Source organism: Canis lupus, chromosome 3 (assembly GCF_048164855.1).
Source record: "Canis lupus baileyi chromosome 3, mCanLup2.hap1, whole genome shotgun sequence".
Taxonomy (NCBI): Eukaryota; Metazoa; Chordata; class Mammalia; order Carnivora; family Canidae; genus Canis; species Canis lupus.
The window spans coordinates 71,428,935-71,447,318 of record NC_132840.1 but is presented as its reverse complement, the minus strand read 5'-3'; the positions used below and the strand labels follow the sequence as shown (position 1 = coordinate 71,447,318).

At 49.1% G+C, this 18,384-nt stretch overlaps 2 long non-coding RNA genes across 5 annotated transcripts in view; one reads left to right on the top strand and one right to left on the bottom strand.

The window, feature by feature from the left end:
• The window catches only part of LOC140631014 (uncharacterized), a 149,581-nt gene that overhangs the window by 100,198 nt on the left and 30,999 nt on the right, over window positions 1–18,384 (bottom strand). Inside the window, exons 3-4 of one of the 4 annotated variants that reach the window (XR_012028681.1) lie at window positions 3,030–3,105; window positions 1,025–1,084 (exon numbers count right to left, since the gene is read on the bottom strand). This is a non-coding gene — a long non-coding RNA (uncharacterized lncRNA). Of the gene's footprint in view, window positions 1–761; window positions 1,085–3,017; window positions 3,106–18,384 lie in introns of those variants that run through there. The other 3 variants (XR_012028682.1, XR_012028680.1, XR_012028683.1) reach the window with 3 other exon arrangements.
• On the top strand, window positions 11,175–16,620 carry LOC140631013 (uncharacterized). The gene is made up of 4 exons (XR_012028679.1): window positions 11,175–11,597; window positions 12,406–12,494; window positions 14,142–14,458; window positions 14,798–16,620. It is a non-coding gene; the product is annotated as an uncharacterized lncRNA (long non-coding RNA).

Sequence of the window (18,384 nt, the reverse complement as noted above, 5' to 3'; positions counted from 1 at the left end):
CCTGCAGGCAAACTCCAGGCTTCGGGCCTGTGTTCTGACCTCCCCAGCTTTCTGAAACCAATCATTTTTTCATTATGCCTTTGAGTTGCTGGCGTGTGTGTATGTGTGTGTGTGTGTGTGTGTGTGAATGGCAGTAAAATAAATCAGCAGCAGAGAGCCCCGGTATCAGTAGGTTGGGAATAACCTCTGGCTTGACCTCTCCGTGATGTGGAGCTGATCTGGGAGAGAGCACCCCGCTCTCTTCCAGCGAACAGCATGTTGCACCCATCCCTTCTAGGCAAGTGCTCCCTTTGAGGCCTCCTCATCTCTGGAGCAGCCTCCGGAGCCGAGCTTCCCAGCATGTGCAGGTCGCTGGAGCCTCCTTCGGAAACCAGGCACAGCCTGGAAGGTGGGAGCTGGGGTGGGGGAGGCGGGCATTGACCTCTCTGGCTGGGGGCCAGCCCTGCCTGGGCTCCCGGTGCCCCGGCACTAATCCACCCCCGTGGCTGCCCGAGGAGCCACACAATCGCCGTATTGAGCAAAGCTATAAATTTCAGCCAGGCCGACCCTGGGAGGAGGCAATTACCTTCCAAGGAGGCTCCCTCTGGACGGACTGCTTCCAGCACAAGGGGGCCTTTCATGGCCACTCGGTGCGGGGCCACGGGTTACGGGGCGGCCCGTGCAGCGGAGGCGGCTGAGCGCACCCCCGGCGACCCCTTACCTCCCCACTAGTGCCCCCCCCACCCTGGAGGGCCACGGTCACACAAATAAAACACTCAGGCTTGGAAGGAGACTATTCGGATGACCGCTTCTTTGTTTCCCCCAAGTTTTGGCCTCAGCCCAAGATCGAGGGGAGAGAAGGATGGAGAAGAATGAATAACTATATCACGCAGGCCTTTTTTAAGTGATGACACACCAGGAAATGTGGGGGGGGGGTGCCAGGGGGAGGGGGAGAAGAAGAGGGGAGGGAGGAAGGGCTCTTTCCTCTTTACTGGGGGGAAATTGCTACATTTTCTAATAACAAGTAACTAGAAAACAGCTGAACCTGAAAACTTCAAACTTCAATCAAAGTCACTCTCCGAGAGGAGTAGGTGGTTGGCAAAGCCTAGGAAATAAGAAGGAAAAAAAAAAAAAAAAGAACAGTTGGTCTAGAATTAATCAAGATATTAATATTAGAAAAGGTAGCAGGGCAGACGGGCCGTCCCCAGGTTGCTGTGGGGTGAAGAGCCCGGAGCTGGGGCCGGGGTCTGTCCTGAGGCCCACACGCCCCTCCCCTTCTCCCTTGGAAAGGCTCACGCACTGGGGATCAGACCTCCATCGGGGAGAGGTCAAAGCAGTGTTTCAAAGCCTGCCTTCCCAACGGCCAACCACCTCGGCCTCCTCCCTGCTCACACTTCTTCTGCACAGTGGCAGGCCAGCAGCGTGGGCCGGGACATCTGTCCCCAGGGGCAAGTACCCATGGGGCAGTGTTGACTGACAGGCCCCAACTTACAAAGGGACTTGTTTGGTGGGGAACAGACGCCTGGGCTCCCCGTGGCTGTCAAGCCATTCCCTCACTCTCAACACATTTAAACTAAAAACCCAAGTATATTTATTCCCTAGTAGACCTGATACACTCCAGTGCTCCTGCCAACTTGCTTTGCAACTTTGTACACATCAGATCAATGTGTGCAATTTAGCAACAGAGAAATGAAGACTTTGGTGAGCTTCGGGGGGGGTGGGGGTGGGGTGGGGGCAGTCAGGCAGTGGGCTGGCTTCCGACTCAGGGCCCCGCAGGCCCCCCTGCTAAACCTCACCTGCCCTCACCTGCCTCCACCCGCCCCATCGTGATGTCCGAGCCTTTACAAGGAGAAGAGCCGGTTTTCAGCCGTGGACGTGAAGGACGGCTCTTCCACGTTTACCTTGGCCAGGCGAGAAACTGGCACCTCTTTTCATGTGCCTCACGTATAGAACGTGACCATGACCATAATAAGTTCATATAAAATCCCATCTGCATGTCCTGCCCTGAAGGGCACCACCTAAACTCACGTCCCCACCCCCGCCCACCCCAAAGCCCCCAATTCCTCAGCAGACACAGGAAACCTGGGGACAGGTGACATAATGTTGAGCAAATACAGCTGCTATTTACCTTCCATCCATTTTCCTGACTATTCTTAGAGGATTTTAAAAAAAATTTGAAAAAAAGAATTGAACTCATTTCTGCCGTGGAAGGAGGTTGCTGGATCCCCTGTGTTTAAGAAAGTGATTCTAGTGGGTTTGGGGGGTTCTTTCTCCACGGTCCCACCCTCTCCTTCAAGGAGAGAACTCAAGGGGAGAAAATGGCCTCAGCTCTGCCAGCTGGTGTCAGAACCGTAAATGGAAAACGTGTTTACATAAGTTCCGCCTGTAAACTCCCCCAACACCAAAGCAGAGCCTTTTGCCCACTTTTCACGCACGCCCTCAGGCTGAACATTGCTCCTTTCTTCCACCAAACTTGCTCTTGATGATCATTTTCGTCTGATTTCACTAGAACAGTGACACCAGGGAGAGGGGCCTGGAGGATTTTGCTTGCAGCTCCACAGCCCTGCTGGGAAGGGCAGGAATGCCCAGCCTGGCTCTAGGCGAAGCAGCATGTACTCTGCACCTGCTTGGTCCTGGGCTCCCTTAGTGCTTTTGTGATCACCACCACCGCCCTGCACCAGCATCACCTTCTCCCCCTACCAACCCCTCCCCAGCCCCAGCTCCCCAAACCCCAGATGGGAACATCAGGAACCGGCCAAATTGGGTGGTTTCTCCCAAGGTCATACACTAGGGGAGTGACCGCTAGGATTCAAATCCAGACTCCCGGGCTCCAACACGAGTGCTCGTTCCCTGAAAGCACCACCATGCAGAGGAAAGAAGAAGGAGCTCCGGACAAACGCGGATGCCAAGCCTAAGTGAAATGTGGTGCTAGCACTTGCTAATGGCATGGCCTTGGACAATTCCTCTCTCTGTGTCTCTGTGTTCCCATCTGCAAAACCGACGTTCCCACCACGTCCTAGGGGGGTTGGGAGGATTACCTGGGTTCTCACCTGACAGCCTGGCATGGTGGCAGGCCTGAACCATGTACAGACAGACGTGGCTTCTCTCCCTCCTCGCTTTTCTCCACTTTAGAAGAGAAAAAAAAAAAAAACTGAAGATGTTTGGTTGTAGTTTAACAGTGCCTCTTCGCCAAATGCACACATCCATGTGTTTGCAAACTAGACCAAGGAGCAGAACGTTTCTACTCCCACCTCCCCTAGAGGCTCCCCATCCAACCGCTCCCTACTCACTATCCCCGGTAGGGGTGACCACCAACCTGACTTGTCACACTGTAGGCTAGCGTTACCGGCTCTGACTCTCATGTAAATGGCATCATACGGCAGGTCCTCTCTTGGGTCTGGTTTCTTTTCTTCACCATTGTATTTGTGAGATGCATTCATGCCTCTCATTGGCTCCCATTCATTCTCTCCCGTCTATGTAGTACCCCCAGAGTGTGCATATACTCGGTTTATTTGTCCATTCCATTGTTGATAGCTAGCTGGATGGGTTTCAGCACTTAGCTCCTAACTAACGTGCTGTTCGGGACATCACGTGTGTGTCTTTTGGTAAATGCACACACGTCTAAGCTAGCCATGACATCCGTATGTGAGTACTGCCAAACTCTTTTCCCAAGTGGTTGTTTCAATTCACTCTCCTACCAGTAGCGTTTGACAGTTCTGAATGCTCCCCATCCTCCCCAATACTTGGTATTGTCCGTTTTATTCTCACCATTCTGCTGAAAATGTGGTGATATTTCACTGTGATTTGAATGGATGTGCCCCTGATTACCAGAGTTGAACACCTTTTTATATGTTTATTGGTCCCTGGAAGATCTTCTTTTTTTTTTTTTTAAGATTTTATTTATTCATGAGACACAGAGAGAGAGAGAGAGAGAGAGAGAGAGGCAGAGCAGAGACGTAGGCAGAGGGAGAAGTAGGCTCCCCATGGGGAGCCTGATGCAGGACTCAATCCCAAGACTCCAGGATCACAACCTGAACCAAAGGTAGACGCTCAACCGCTGAGCCACCCAAATGGCTTGGAGATCTTGGAGATATTCTTTGGAGAAAGGCCATTTCAAGTCTTTTGCCCATTTTCTTATTGAATTGTCTGCCTTTTTCTGATTGATTTGTACGGCTCTCCACATATTCCGGATGTAAGTCCTTTGATGGATATATGTTTTGCAAATATCTTCTCCAACTCTGTGGCTTGCCCTTTTGCTTTCTTAACTTGTGTTTTTGATTAATTGAAGTAATTAATTTTAATGTAGTTCAATTAATCAATGTTTTCCCCTTATGCTTAGGGTTTTTATGTCCTAAGAAATCTTATCTAGCCTGGGTCCTGAAGATATCTTCCAATGGTTTGAGTTCTTTTTTCTAAAAGCTTTTATCACTTTGCCTTTTTCATTTGAAACTAAAATGTATCTGTTTGGCATAAGTCAGGGATTAAAATTTCTTTTTTTTTTTCCCAATAAAGATATCCAGTTTACGTAGCACCACTTAATGGAAAAAGATCATCTTTTCCCCCACAATACTACAGAGTTCTCTTTATCATAAATAGGTGGCCCAATATGTGTGGGGGCCTGATTCTAGCCTGTACTATGTTCAGGTGGGTGGTGTATCTGGTCTACCTTTTCATCTGTAGCACACTATCTTTGTTACTAGACTTTTATGTAAATCTTTAGGATACGTTTCTTTAAAACCAACACCAATATCTTCCCAATCTAAGCATTGAGAAAATGGGTGCCCCCTTCCTGGCCTCAGGTAGATTGTGCTGATTCTAAACCATCTGTCCAGTTAGCTGGGTGGGAGGAGGGGATGAGGTAGGGAGTGAGTAGAAAAATATGTCGTGAAAGTTTCATCTTTAGACTAAGTAAGACTAGGGTGAGTTGCCATGTGTCCTTCATGGTGGGAAGAACCCAAAGATGTAAGAATGTTCATGAAACAGTGGAGGGGCATAGGCTAAGAGTCAAAACTCAATTCTAGACTCAACCATGTCTTCTACTAGCTGTGTGACCTTGAACAACCCTGTTCCTCTGTCTGGGCCTCTTTTCCTTCTATAGAAAGAGAGGATGAAATCAGGCATCTCCTCCAGCATCCCTTCTACCTCTGAGAGGCTATAGCTATAACTTTTTTTTTAAGATTTTATTTATTTATTCATGGCAGAGAGAGAGAGAGAGAGAAGTAGGCTCCATGCAGGGAACCCAACGTGGGACTCGATCCCAGGTCTCCAGGATCACACCCCAGGCTGAAGGTGGCGCTAAACCGCTGAGCCACCAGGGCTGCCCTAGCTATAACTTTTATCCAAAGACAAGAGCACCTGGTTTAGGAAGTGACCCTCCAAAACTCTAAAGGTGCTTTCCATTACAGCAATAAACCCCTTTCCTATTCTTACTCATCCCCAATGCAATATCTCTCATAAAGTGTGGACTCTGTTGGTCTGGATGTTGTGGATGCCGTCTTCTGAGTTAGGATTTGGTCTAGCAGGAGACGTGCATGGCTGTGGTCGCAGGTGGACATGGGTCCAAATCTTGACTCTGTAACTCATTTGCTACACGACTCTGGAACAACCACTCTATCCCTCTCACCCTCAGCTGTTCCATATGTAAAGTGGAAGCTGAGATGTTTTACCTCCCTTTTGTCCTTCTGCCACCCTAGAAAACCTCCATCAGGACAAGCTACTGTTTATGAACTACATGGTGTGGCTGCGGTACCGAAACTCTTGGTCAGGTATCTTGTCACCTTTCACCTTGTTCAGTTGTTTTATTGCTTCTCTTCCCCACCTGCCATGAGCCAGCTAATAATGGTAGCAACAGAGTAATAATTCATCTGAAGCCAACCCAAGGTAACACACCTGCTCAGAGATCACCTGGGTTCATTTTTGGCAAGAGTCCCCAGATACTTCAGTCCGAGGGAATGTGGTTACAAGTATTAGTGAGTCAGAGGAGGTCTATGTCAACACTAGGAGCTCACGGAGGAGGAGGTGACTGTTCTCAAAGCATTTAGCACAATGCCTGGTGCATGGCAGACATAATGGCATCTGCTGGTGTTCCTATTCTTCTTCTTATACTTGTGCTGTTAAAGGATTCCACAGGATCCCAGCCCTATGCCACCCCCACCACCAAGTGAACTCAGTGTTTGGTTTCAACAAGACTACTGTAGGTTATTTTGTTGGCAGGAGGCAGAGAAAAGGAAGGACAGATGGATGGATTGGCAAGATGTCTTCTCTTCTTTTCTTCTGTGTGGCGGCTCTAGGGATCCCTTCCTTTCCCCATGGAAAACAGGGGTCTCTGGTGCGGGTACCCTGGCTCCCCACACCTAGACTGTCAAAGGCCCCTGTGGCCAGAGAGCAGGCCTCTGCCCTTTTGTTTCCACTGGTCAAGAAAGGGCCACTTTTACCTTATCCACTCAAGTCACTACAAAGATGACTGCCTACCGCTCATGATGTCTCTATGCTAGAACTGTCCCCCAGGCCCAGGCCAGATGCAGGAGGAGCCCTATCAAATATTTCAGAGAGATCCTCCCTGCTCTGATTCCCTCTTCCCGGGTGGCTGGAGGGGAGCAGGCCGGGCACACAGGCCCTCAGCAGGGTATAATAGCAGATCTGTGCATTGCATGCGGTTCCCAGCACATTTGTTTGATCCGTGTCCAGGTTCTCTTAGACATTTGCTTCTAAGCCGACAGCTGAACATAAAAGCAGTCCCAAGTGGCTGTTTTCAGGTCTTCAACACTGGTTAGCCACAGTTGGGAAATCTTCTTCCTGGGGCCCCTAAGTGAATTATCACATGTTATCAAGTCAGAGCTTCGGGGTGGCCAAGCCGTAGCTCTGCTGCTCCTCCTCTGATGATCCATCACCCACTGAGTGGGTTATTAAGACATTCTCTGCCTGGGAGTGTGCATCAATCTGTGGTTCCGCTGTCCTTGGTGGGGGGGCACTGTTGCGGGGTGCCTGGCAATTCCATCCCCCTGGACATTGGAGCCACACACTGCACCAGTCCCTCGGAACCTGTATCTGATCACCAATCCCACCTCCAGCCCATACTTCCTTCTGACATCACCCCTGCACCCATGCAAGCCATGCAAGGGACGACTTCTTCCAACCCTGGCCCTCCCAGAGCACGCAACACCTGTTCCGACCCACAGTGCTCATGTTCAGGGACAGATCCACCAGCCCCTCCTCTCCCCTCTGCATCCAGGTCATCCCTGCTGCCCTCAGCCTCTGGGCCGTGTGGAGGATTAGATTGCACATGAATAAGCAATATTCACTTGGCTCTGAAAGCCCAGAGTAAATCCCTTGAGCTGCTGTACAGGAGCAGCGCAATATTTCCCATCTTCTCCTCCCTCCATTGCTTCCCTCAGCTCCTATTTCATTTGAAGGTCTTTTTTTTTTTTTTTTTCTTGGTGTGTATTTGAAGGTGGGTGACTATATTAGAACAACACCATCAAAACATAGCATTTAGAGCAGAAAAACAGATCCCTGGGAACAGTCACTTGATGAACAATGAGAAAAGCTACTTGAGGAGTATATCCCCCTAACCCCATCCCATCTTGCATCTCCCTCCCCTAGAAAGAGGGGCATCAGTCCTTTGCTCCCCACATAAGCTCCCTGGCCTGCTGGCCACCAACCCCACCTGTGGAAGGAAAAGCCATGCAGAGGCATCATGGGGGCCACACACTCTGTGAAGAGCTTCCCCTTCAGAAAGCTCTGGAGAGGCGATGCACCCCTGATGTGGGATGTCTTGGTCCGCTCAGGCTGCTTTAACAAAATGGGGGGCTTAACCAACAGACATTACTTTCTCATAGATTTGGAGACTGGGAGTCCAAGATCAAAGTGTGGGCAGGTTCAGTTCCTAGTGAGAACCCACCTCCTGGCATAAGCGAGATGGCTACCTCCTTGCTGTGCGGTCACAGGGCCTTTTCCGGGTGCCTGTGGTGGAGAGGGCAAGATCTCTCAGTCTCTCTCTTCTCACAAGGGCACTGATCCCATCAGGAGGGTCTCACCCTTCTGACCTCATCGAAACTTCCCTCCTCTAAAGAGCATCACACTAGGGGGTGGGTAGAGAGCTTCAACAGATGGATCCTGCAGAGGACACGAACACCAGCCCACAACACAGGGAAGGGGACTGGCCTTTTCACCCAACTAGCTCGCAGTGGGTATCCCACACACCCTGTAGGAGTGAAATCCTGTCCCACCACGTCTCAGTGGTGTGTCCTTAGGTAAGTCGCGTCATGGCTCTATGCCTCATTTCCCACACCTGTCTGCTGGGAAATAATAACGCTCTTCATAAATGTCAAGATGTGTACCTGACCCACACTAGGAAACACGAATGATTTTTATCCTCATTTCATGCTTCCCCCTGCACTCCAGACACCAGGCCAAATGCCCATGGTTATGCCCAGCAGTGGCAAAAGGGGCTGTTTGAGAGACAACATTTATTTTGTTGTCTTGGATGAAGGAGCACCCACTCCCCCTTCTCAATGATTCCTCCCCAGGCCTGGGAAGTGCCTGGTAAACCCACTGGCCTCCAGCACATGGCAGGTGCTCCATCTACCTCAGGAGAAGAACGGGATGGGGAAGCGAGGCAAAAAAAAATGGGAAGAAAGAAAGGAAAGACAGAGAAGGAAGGAAGAGGAGAGTCAAGGAGGGAGACCTCTGAAGAGCTCACCTCAGATGCAGGAGGAGCAAAACTGAGCTCACGGTAGGCTCCCCCTTAGCCGCCCCCCCCCCCAACCACAGTTCGCTTCCCCTCCTCACTTCCCTGTTTCGTCAGTGATATTATCATTTTCTATTGTCTGAGGCTAAAATCTCAGGCCCTTCCAACTCTCGCCTCTCCCTTGGTTCCCCTTATGCAGCCAACCACTGACTCATGGTCACTCTCCGTGTTTCTCAGACATATTGTTTTCCTTTTCTGGCTACTCTCGTGTTCGTGGCTTCACCACTTCCCCTCCCCGTCATCTTCCTGCCTCTAATCTGTTCCCCCACAGCCCATTCTGCTCAATGCTTCCAGATTAATCTCATTAAAGCACCATTCCCATTATATTATTCTGTTTCCAAACTTGATGGTGGTTTTCCTTTCCCTTGGACCCCTATGCCATTCCAGCCTCTACTTCTCTTCTGTACAGAGATCTCCTTCCAGAGGGATTTATTCTTCTCCTTGCCCAGGATGAGGAATTTTAGTGACTTGCTAGGCCTGTGCCATCTGAAGCAGCCACATGCAGCTATCAAGCACTGAATACGTGGCCAATGCTGCCAAGGAACTGAATGTTTAAAATATTATTTAATTTAAATTAAAAAGCAGAAGCAATGTAAAGAATTTCTGCATTAGATACACCTTTATTTTTTTGATTGAACCACACTTCGCTTTAGCCATGGTGTTCCATAAGATATTATTGTTGTACTGTGGCATGAGTATTGGAAAAATGAATCATTTCTAGTATTAAGGACACATCACGGATCACGTAGGAGTCAATGGATTGATCCAGTTTGAAGGATTTTGTTTCCTGCGTACCTATCTACCACTATAATGTGATTATTTAAATATTTCATGCAAACAGCATGAGTTACAGTGGTGCCTGTTCTTTTTTTCTTCTTTTTTTAATGTGCCTACTAAAAAATGTAAAATGCATAGGTGGCTCCCATTATATTTCCATTGAATTGCTCAGTGTTAGCTCTGGGTGGTGATAACGTGCTTCTGGAACTTCACAGTAAGGGAAGCATGAAATGGGTTTCCCAGGAGATGGGTATGGCAACCTTGAGAAGGGGCTGGCATCTAGAAACCAGCAACTCGGGGTTGTACCCTGAACCCCCAGTAAACATTGCAGATGGTGGTAGAGCTTGTCGAGTAGGACGGGTGTGGCAATCAAACCAACACTAAAGTTGTATCCGGGCTCTGTCTACTTCATGAATGACTCTGGGCCTCAGTCTTCCCATCTGCTAAACTGGACTGTTAAGCATTACTGAGTTAGAGGGTTGTTGGGAAGATTACATAAAATGATGCTCTTAACACAGTACTTGCGGGTAGTGAATGCTCAAAAATGGTTAGCTACTAGGCAATTGGGTTTAATGGAATAGTGGAAGAGGCATATAAAATTACTTCTGTGGAGGCCTGTCTATTCCTCTTTTCTCTGATTCCCAGTCACATGATTGCTACAGAGGATGACCTTCTGACTCACAGAGATGAGGTTCATTGCAGCAATAAAATCAGCTCATAGAGAAGTATTTTTTACCCATCGACTCAGCACAAAATGCATTCTCAAATGTCCATCAACTAACCACAATGACCTGCCCTTGCAAATCCCGTGATCAGCTCTGAGCTCCACCTCCAGCCTCCCTGAGATGGGGTGTAGGGGTGGGAGGAGGTGGGCTCTGCTTCAAGTTAGTTGTTGGGTTTGAAAAAATAACATACAGAATGCCTAGCTATCCTCCCAAAACCTGCCTCCAGGCTCTTTCAAAGTCAACTGAGCCCTCAGGCTAGATGTCACCAGAGCTGTGGTATAAGTGACTCTCCAGAGACATGCCAAGGGAAGCCTCCCCCCGTATTCCCACCTTGCTTTTTGCCAAGTTAAGGGTGTGCTGATCCCTGGCACCATCAGGCAGACAGAAAACTTCTTAGAGGCCTCTCCTGGGCCTCTGCCAGGCGGGTGGAGAGGAAGCAGTTTATAGCTTGAGTCACTGGAGCTCCAGTTCCGTCCAAGCACTTCTGAGCCGAGAAGGGAGACAACAGGGATTTGAGACAACATTGGAAGGAACGAGGAAGCAGAAACAATTCCAAGTTGTCTGCAATGTTCTGGGACTCAGAGCCAAGGGGAGAGCCACAGAGTCTTGGATTAAGGACCTATGGAAGCAGGGAGCAGCTCTTAAGGCAAAGGACAAAGCACCACCACGTTAGGCAAATGACCCCAGACAGGAGTCCGAGGTCTGCTAGTGCCCCTCCCTACCAGGTCTAGTGTGACACTGCCAGCGTCCTGAGGGCTCTGAAAAAAAAGAGAAAGAAGAAAGAAGAAAGAAAAAAGAAGAAAGAAAGAAAGAAAGAAAGAAAGAAAGAAAGAAAGAAAGAAAGAAAGAAAGAAAGAAGAAGGAAAGAAGGAAAAAGAAAAAAAGAAGAAGAAAGAAAGAAGAAAGAAAGAAAGAAAGAAAGAAAGAAAGAAAGAAAGAAGAAAGAAACTCTGAATACCAGTAAAGTCCTCCATTTCCCACATCGCGTGTCACCAGGAGCTGTAAAGGAGTCTTGGAGGACAGGAATATCAGGACCCTTACAATTGTGACTGACACTTTTTTAATAAAAGAAAAGAAGGAATTTATTAAAAGGATCCTGAATATTTCCTATAATCAGAGCTAAGACTGACTAATCAAACCGTGGGAAATGCTGAGATGCTACAACAGAACAACTTGGTCCCTTTGCGGGAATTGCTCCCCGCGGCAGAGATTAGGAGTAGCCTCGCCCAACATCCTTTCTCCCTTTCTTCCTTAGTGACAGAACTACGGTTTTATTGGGCAGCGTCGGTCCCCGGCTAAAAGACTACATTTCCCAGCGATCTTTGCAGCTAGGCTTGGCCATGTGACTAAGTTCTGGCCAATGAGAGGTAAGCAGAAGAGTTAGTCCTGAAAACCCAGGGGCAGGGTTTTTTATTGTTTTTGTTGTTGTTTATTTTTTCCTCCCTTGAATCCTTCTTACTGCCTGGCATGCAAATAAGTTCACTAAAACCCCTGCACCTTTATTGGCAGGGGAGACGGAGATGACTGGGGGGGCGGGGGCACTGCGCTGAGGATGGAGACCCTGACTCCATCCAAGGAGTCTGATCCAGATGGGAGACTGACCTCGGAGCTCTCTGGCTGGCCCTGCACTGCCTACTTCTGGGACTTCTTTACATAAGAGGGACACATATGTTTGTTTTATTTAATAACTTTTTTGTTGTTGTTTAGTTTTGTTTCCCTGTGGCATGGGAGGGGGGAAGGGGGTTCAGGTAAATGCAGCAAAGTCTAATCTCAACAGCTACACTGCAGTTAGGATGCTCCCCCATTTAGAGCATCTTTAAGCAGAGATGGTCTGCCTAGCTTCCTCAGTTCTTGGCAAAATTCATGGAAAGTACTCAGATTGGCCGAGCCTTATCCTTGGACCAAACAGCTGTGGTCATGGCCACACGACACCTAAGAAAGGCCAGGAGCTGAGGGGTGACAGTGTGGCTCCCACGCTGGCCGCTGCCTGCAGAGGAAGGGGTGGCAGGTCTCAGATGTCGACAACATCCATGAATCTACTCTAAGAAGGGATGGGTTTCACTTCCCTTATCTCCCCATTCCCAGCACATATCACTGCCATCTATAGTGGTATTTTATTTTGCATAATGCGTTCTATTTGTGCGGCACCTTACAACATGCCAACCATTTCCACAGCTGTTACCTCATTGGATCTTCCCCACAGTTCTGTAAGGCCGTTATGCAATATCCCCATTTTACAGAAGCAAAATTGAGACTGAGAGAAGGTAAGTAACTCACCCAACATCTCACAGCTGGGGAGCATGGGAGCTGGATCTCAAGTCAGGGCACAGCTTCCACCACACGAGCTAACACAGTAGTTATGCGGTTACTGAGCTTCCCTTCCAGAGAGAACTGGGTTCCCGATGACATACCCTTCCTCCTCATCCCTCCTCCCCTTTGCCCCCTATAAAAGCAGATCTGCAGTCATGACACAAAGGACTGTGCAAGGAAGTCGGAGCCCTGCTGCGGATTCTCCAGGAAAGCTGGCCGTGGTCTTAGCCCAGAAATCTTAGAACCCGGCGGCAAAGCTGTGAGAGCAACAATATCTTTACTGGGACTTTTTTTAAAAAGAGCTTTTGATTAGCCTGAAACATTAGTGTGACTTACTTTCTCAGCTCCGGTAAATATTTAATTATCAAAAATAATGGTGTCCTTTTTTTTTTTTTTTTTTTTTTTTTTACCTTTTTGAATCTAAATCACAGCGAGAATTTTATTAAGGCTCTCTTGGCAGTGAATGGCATCCTAGTGTGGCATCTTTTAACTGACATCCCTATAATTAGAAGGAATTGTCTTTTCATACCACAAATTTGAACTGGCTAATTACTCAATGAATATTTAGCTTGTTACGTAGGCAAATATTGCATGAAGAGAAGAACTTTACTGAATAAGTATTCAACCCAGAAAACTTCCCAGGAGCCAGTTGTGGCCTATTCTATTTGAGGTCTTCTCCACCACCCCTTACCCCAACTGTCACCCCCACCTCTGCCGTCACACACACACACACCCCCCACATTCCGGCATTTCTGGGGGAGAGCCCACAGGATCTTTGGTTGTTGTTTGGATTTTCACATTTTTATTTTGTAGTAAAACATTTCTTAAAATATTTCAAGCATTCAAAAAATTTAAAGGATAGTATGATAAATACCCTTGTGCCTACCTCCTAGCCTAATAAATAAAACATGATCAACATAGTTGGATACCCATGTAGTGCATCCCCTCCCTTGAAACCCCCCTTCCTACCCTGTATTCCTACTGTCTTGCATTTGACCATCTTGAATTTGGTGTTTATATTCCTATGTATTATTCATAAACAGTACATAGTATGGTTTTGCATAGTTTACAGCTTGTATAAGTGGTATCACAGCATATATATTCTTCTGGAACTTGCTTTTTTAGCTCCATGGTGTTTTATAGGATCACCCATGTTGATACATGTAGCTCTACTTCATTTACTTTTATTACTGGAAAGAATTCCATTGGATGAATATTCTACAACGTATTCATTTTCCCGTTGGTGGAAATTTAGGTTGTTTCCTCTTCTCTTTTTTCTTCTTCTTCTTTTTTTTTTTTTTTTTTTTGCTATTATAAACAATGCTGCTATGATTCCTCTGGTATATGTCTCTTTATGCACTTATATGCATTTCTCCCAAACATATGCCTGGAGTAGAGTTGCTGGATTGCAGGGAAATGTATCTTCAATTTTACTAAATATTGCCAAAGTTTTGCTGCTTGGGGAACAGATAAAGCACTCAAGAAAAGCTGATGTTTTTAACTGGCTTTTGAAAGATTGTGTCAGCAATCGTTTCCAGTTCTGTCCTGGTGGCTCCAGTCAGTTTCCAGAAGCTTCTGTGGTGTCTGTCCTCTTCCCACAGCATGCTGGTCTAGGTGAGCTGCCCATCAAAGGCCCAAAGCCACGGCCCCTTGAGAAGACTGAGTCATCCTTACCTGCTGCATTTCCAAGCTGGTGTCAGCCCTCACTGACACGCACCACCTCTGTGGATACTGAGGATTCTGGGCTTGTATCTCAGCCTTGGAGGGATTTAGCAGCAACCACGAGGCCTCAGGAAACTCAAAATGGCTCCGGGGGAGGAATATATTGGTTCTACTGCCCTAAGGAAAAAGCTGAGAAGTCAAGGACTTACCCTGTCCAGGGCCTTCAGGATCAATGGAATGAAGGAATCTCTGAAGGGTGAGCAAGCTCTGGCAGGATGGGAATAGGAGAGTGATTTAGGGGGCACAGGTTGGCCTGATTCCAGAAGGTGCTGGGTCATTCCATCATCACATTCCAAGTGGGTTCCTGTGCTTGAGAGCTGGCCTCTGGTCCTCCCGGGTTGGGCTGGGCCAGCATCCAGGAGGCAGGGTGGCACCCTTAATCCCAGGCCAGGACAGCTCTTCCAGGAGGACTGGTTCCTCACCGCTCCAGCACACTACCAGGTCCAAGTCCACCAAAGAACTTGCTCGGGCCCCTGGGGGCTTTGGAGAGCTGAAGGCCAACCCTGAATATGTCTGTCTTCTCTGCACCCTCCAGACCAAGAAGAAAACACCCAGGACAACAGTGGCCTGACTCCAGGGCCTGCCCACGTCAGGTCTCCAGGTTGCTTTGCAGCCTGAAACACTGCCTCCACGTCTGCGACCACGTCACCACGCAGGTCCTGGGACCTCGTCCTTCATCCGACAGCTGGCATAGTCTCTCTGTGGACCCGGTGGCCTCCTGTGTGGCTGCTGCTGCTCGCCAAGCTGGGGAGGCCAAGGCACAGCCTTCGGTAACTGAGCACCCACTTCTGCCCTGAGCTTCTTCCTCGTCCTGTCCCCCGACCAAGGTAGGAACTATGGCTTCTGGCAGGCCCAGGGAGGCTCCAAACAGAAGCCAGGGCCCCAGCCATGCAGCCAATCACAGAGCTGGAATCTGCCATCAGAGTCCCATCTAGAGAGAGAGGAAGGTGCCAGGGTACCAGGGACTAAAGCCCAGGGGGCCGAGGGGAGCCCGATGCTGCCGCCCTGGCTGTGCGGCCCCCACCCGCACTCAGCTCCACAACAACGCCTGAACAAACTTCATCCACTTCGACTTTAAAAAAGAAAACCCAGGAAATAATTACTTCAGTCAGACATTATTTACTTAAGTAATTCTTTACTCAAACGTCTTTAGGCTTTATTTTACTAATACTACATAATTACGTAATTGTGTAATTAGGAAGAAATTGAATGACAAATGTTTGCTGAGAACAAACGGAAAAAAAAAATAGATCTTTTATTTCCCCAAGTGTGCTCTCGGCTCGGTGCATTACATCTTCCTCCCCCTCCTCCCAGCTCTGCCCCTGGTCTCCCCAGCTTGCCCCACGGCAGGCGGTCGGGGGTGGAGTTCTAGTAGGTGGGGTACCTGGACAGGTAGCAGCAGGGGAGGGCCTGACCCTCACCCCCAAGCTGGAGGTGGAACCCAGATGCCTGTCAGGACCACCCTATGGGACGCCTGGGTGGCTCAGTGGTTGAGCATCTGCCTCTGGCTCAGGTCATGATCTTAAGGTCCTGAGATTGGGCTCCCTGCTCAGTGGGGAGCCTGCTTCCCCCTCTCCCTCAACTTATTGCTCCGTCTGCTTCTGCTCTCTCTCTGTCAAATAAATGAATAAAATCTTTTTAAAAAAGGAAAAAAACAACCGGTGTGTCTCTGCACATAGGCCAGCCTCCCTCCCAGGGTTGGGGGCCAGGAGCCCAGCCTCCTTGGCTCTACCCCTGCTGCCTGGGGGCCCAGGAGATCTATGGGGGCTCCCACCCATGGCAGCCCCAGCCCTAGAGAAGCAGAGAGAAGCAAGCATAGCTGGCCCCAAGGATTATCTTCCTTGAGTAAAGGCCAATTCAGCTCATCCTAGAGGTGCACTCCCAGGGCGGCCAGCTTCCCAGGCTCACAGAGAGGAACGGGGTGTCCACTGGGAAAGAGAGGTGGGGGCACAAGCCACCCACAGTGTCTGCCTTGAATACCTACCTGAGGAGGAGGCCAGGCATGCACTCCGGGAAGGCGCAGCCCCCATGGGGGACCCATTCACACCGACTGCCACACCTCCTCCCCTCCTTCCTTTTTCCGACCTCAGCAGCTGTGGAAGCCAGTGGAGCTTCCCGCAGGTAAAAAAACTCAATCAATCAACCACCCACCCAACACCCATGGAGCGTGTCTTTTGTTCAAAGTCTGAGGGGGACACAAAAAGGCAGGCAGGCCACAGCTCTACTCATTAGCACGTCAGCTCCTAGGAACTTGGCATATAGAGTGCTGCTATTCATAGTAGAAAGTTTCCTAGGCCAGCTTGCCAAGAAAAAAAGAAAACAAAAGTCACGTATAACTGTCCCCAGCATCCAGTACCAAGAAGTAGGAGTCTGAGCTGTGCAAGGGTTGTGGAGGGTCGTGCCCTATCGCCGACACTTCCATGCTGTGTCCCTGGACAACTTACTGATGTTGCTGTGCCACCACTTGCTCATCAGCAAAATGGGCACAACACATACCCTACAGATTAATGTGACCATGAAATGAGTTGATAGCAGTAAGACATCAGAACAGGACCAACTGTTCAATAAGCAATAACCACCGTTGTCAAAGGGAACTAGGAAAACCAGCGCAGGGGGAACAGGAGGGCGCTGTGGGGAAGTTCCCGGCTTGGCGGCCTCTCCCCGCCTTCACCTGCTCTGAGCCAGTGATGACTCATGATCTCTCAGGGCAGGGCCAGCAGAGCGAGAGGCTGGGAAGTGAGGAGAAAAGTATTAAAGGAACTTGGGTCCCGGGGGACAGGCCATGGAGCCTGGAGAGGGACTCCCCAGAGAGGCTCCTACCTGGGACTTCTCGCCTTGGGGGCCAATTGCACAAAAGAATCCCATGCCCCATTCTGGTGTCCTTGCAGAACATACTTTCTGAGATTTTTTTTTCCCCTATAAAAACAAGGGGGGGTTGAAGGATTAAAGTCACTTCCTCCAAAGTCTGTATTCATTAGTTTCATAAGAAACAGACAAAAGCCACATATGATCATTGGTGGTGGGTTTTTGGTTATCCGACCAAGGGAAGGAAGTACTTTGCACCAAGACCAAGAAAGTAGGCTCTGGCCAGCACGGGCCAGAGGTGGGACTGGAGGGTTGGGGGATAAGCTACCCTAAACCCTTGGGACTTCAGAAGGAAGAGCCCGAACTAAGCCTTCCCCGCTTCCCAGTCCTCTCCAGACCTTGGGCAAGTCGTGCAAAGTCTCATAAACAGATTAAATCATCCTTCATGAGATTATTCGAAGGATTACATGAAACAAGGCATTTTAAAGCACTTAGCTCAGGGCCCTGGCACGTACAAAGAACCTAATAAATTGTCATTCATTCATTCATTGTCATTATTATTTAATGGAACTGCTCCTGGTCCTACTACCACAAGAATGATCCTGGAGACGATGTCAGATTTGGAAGCCGAGGAAAGAGATGGGTTCCAGGCCGCTGCAGGCAGCAGTGAGGTCTGCAGAGAAGGGAGGGCTGCCCAGGGAGAGAGGGGAGGAAGGGGAAGTCTAAGCAGTTGACAGGGCAGTTCAGAACCCCCAGGGTCATGCTGTTCCCATGTGCTGGCCAGATACAAGAGGCAGTTAGATGAGGCGATTTCTGCACAAGACTAACCTCCACCCAACAGGGAGAAAATTCTACCTATTTCTCTCCAGCATCATCCTTAAAGCTTCTTATTTCTAGGAGCCCCTTTGAGGTCTTTAAATTATAATCCACTGGGGTAAGATTCACTCATTCTCTGTCAGAGGCTAGCCTCAGAGAACTGCATTTTCCAGATTTGCCCGTATTAACATCCGGCAACATCCACTGCCTACATGTCATCCCCCTACTCAGCCATTTCGGCTCCTGCTCATGGGGCTTGACCTGGTCATGTCTATAGGAGGCTAAGCAGGGTTCTTGCTCTGGTCATGATCCAACCCTGAATTTGCATTGAGGTTGGGTGTGGTGTCCTGTCCTCACTCTCCCAGCCCCTGGCTCCCAGCCTGGCCTTTATTTTGCCTTTGCTCCTGCCCCTCATGGTAAGCCAGCTGGCTCCCAGAGGCCTTACCCACCTCCTAACTGAGAAAGGTCCTCCCACCTCACCCTGTGCTCTCTTCCTCCCCA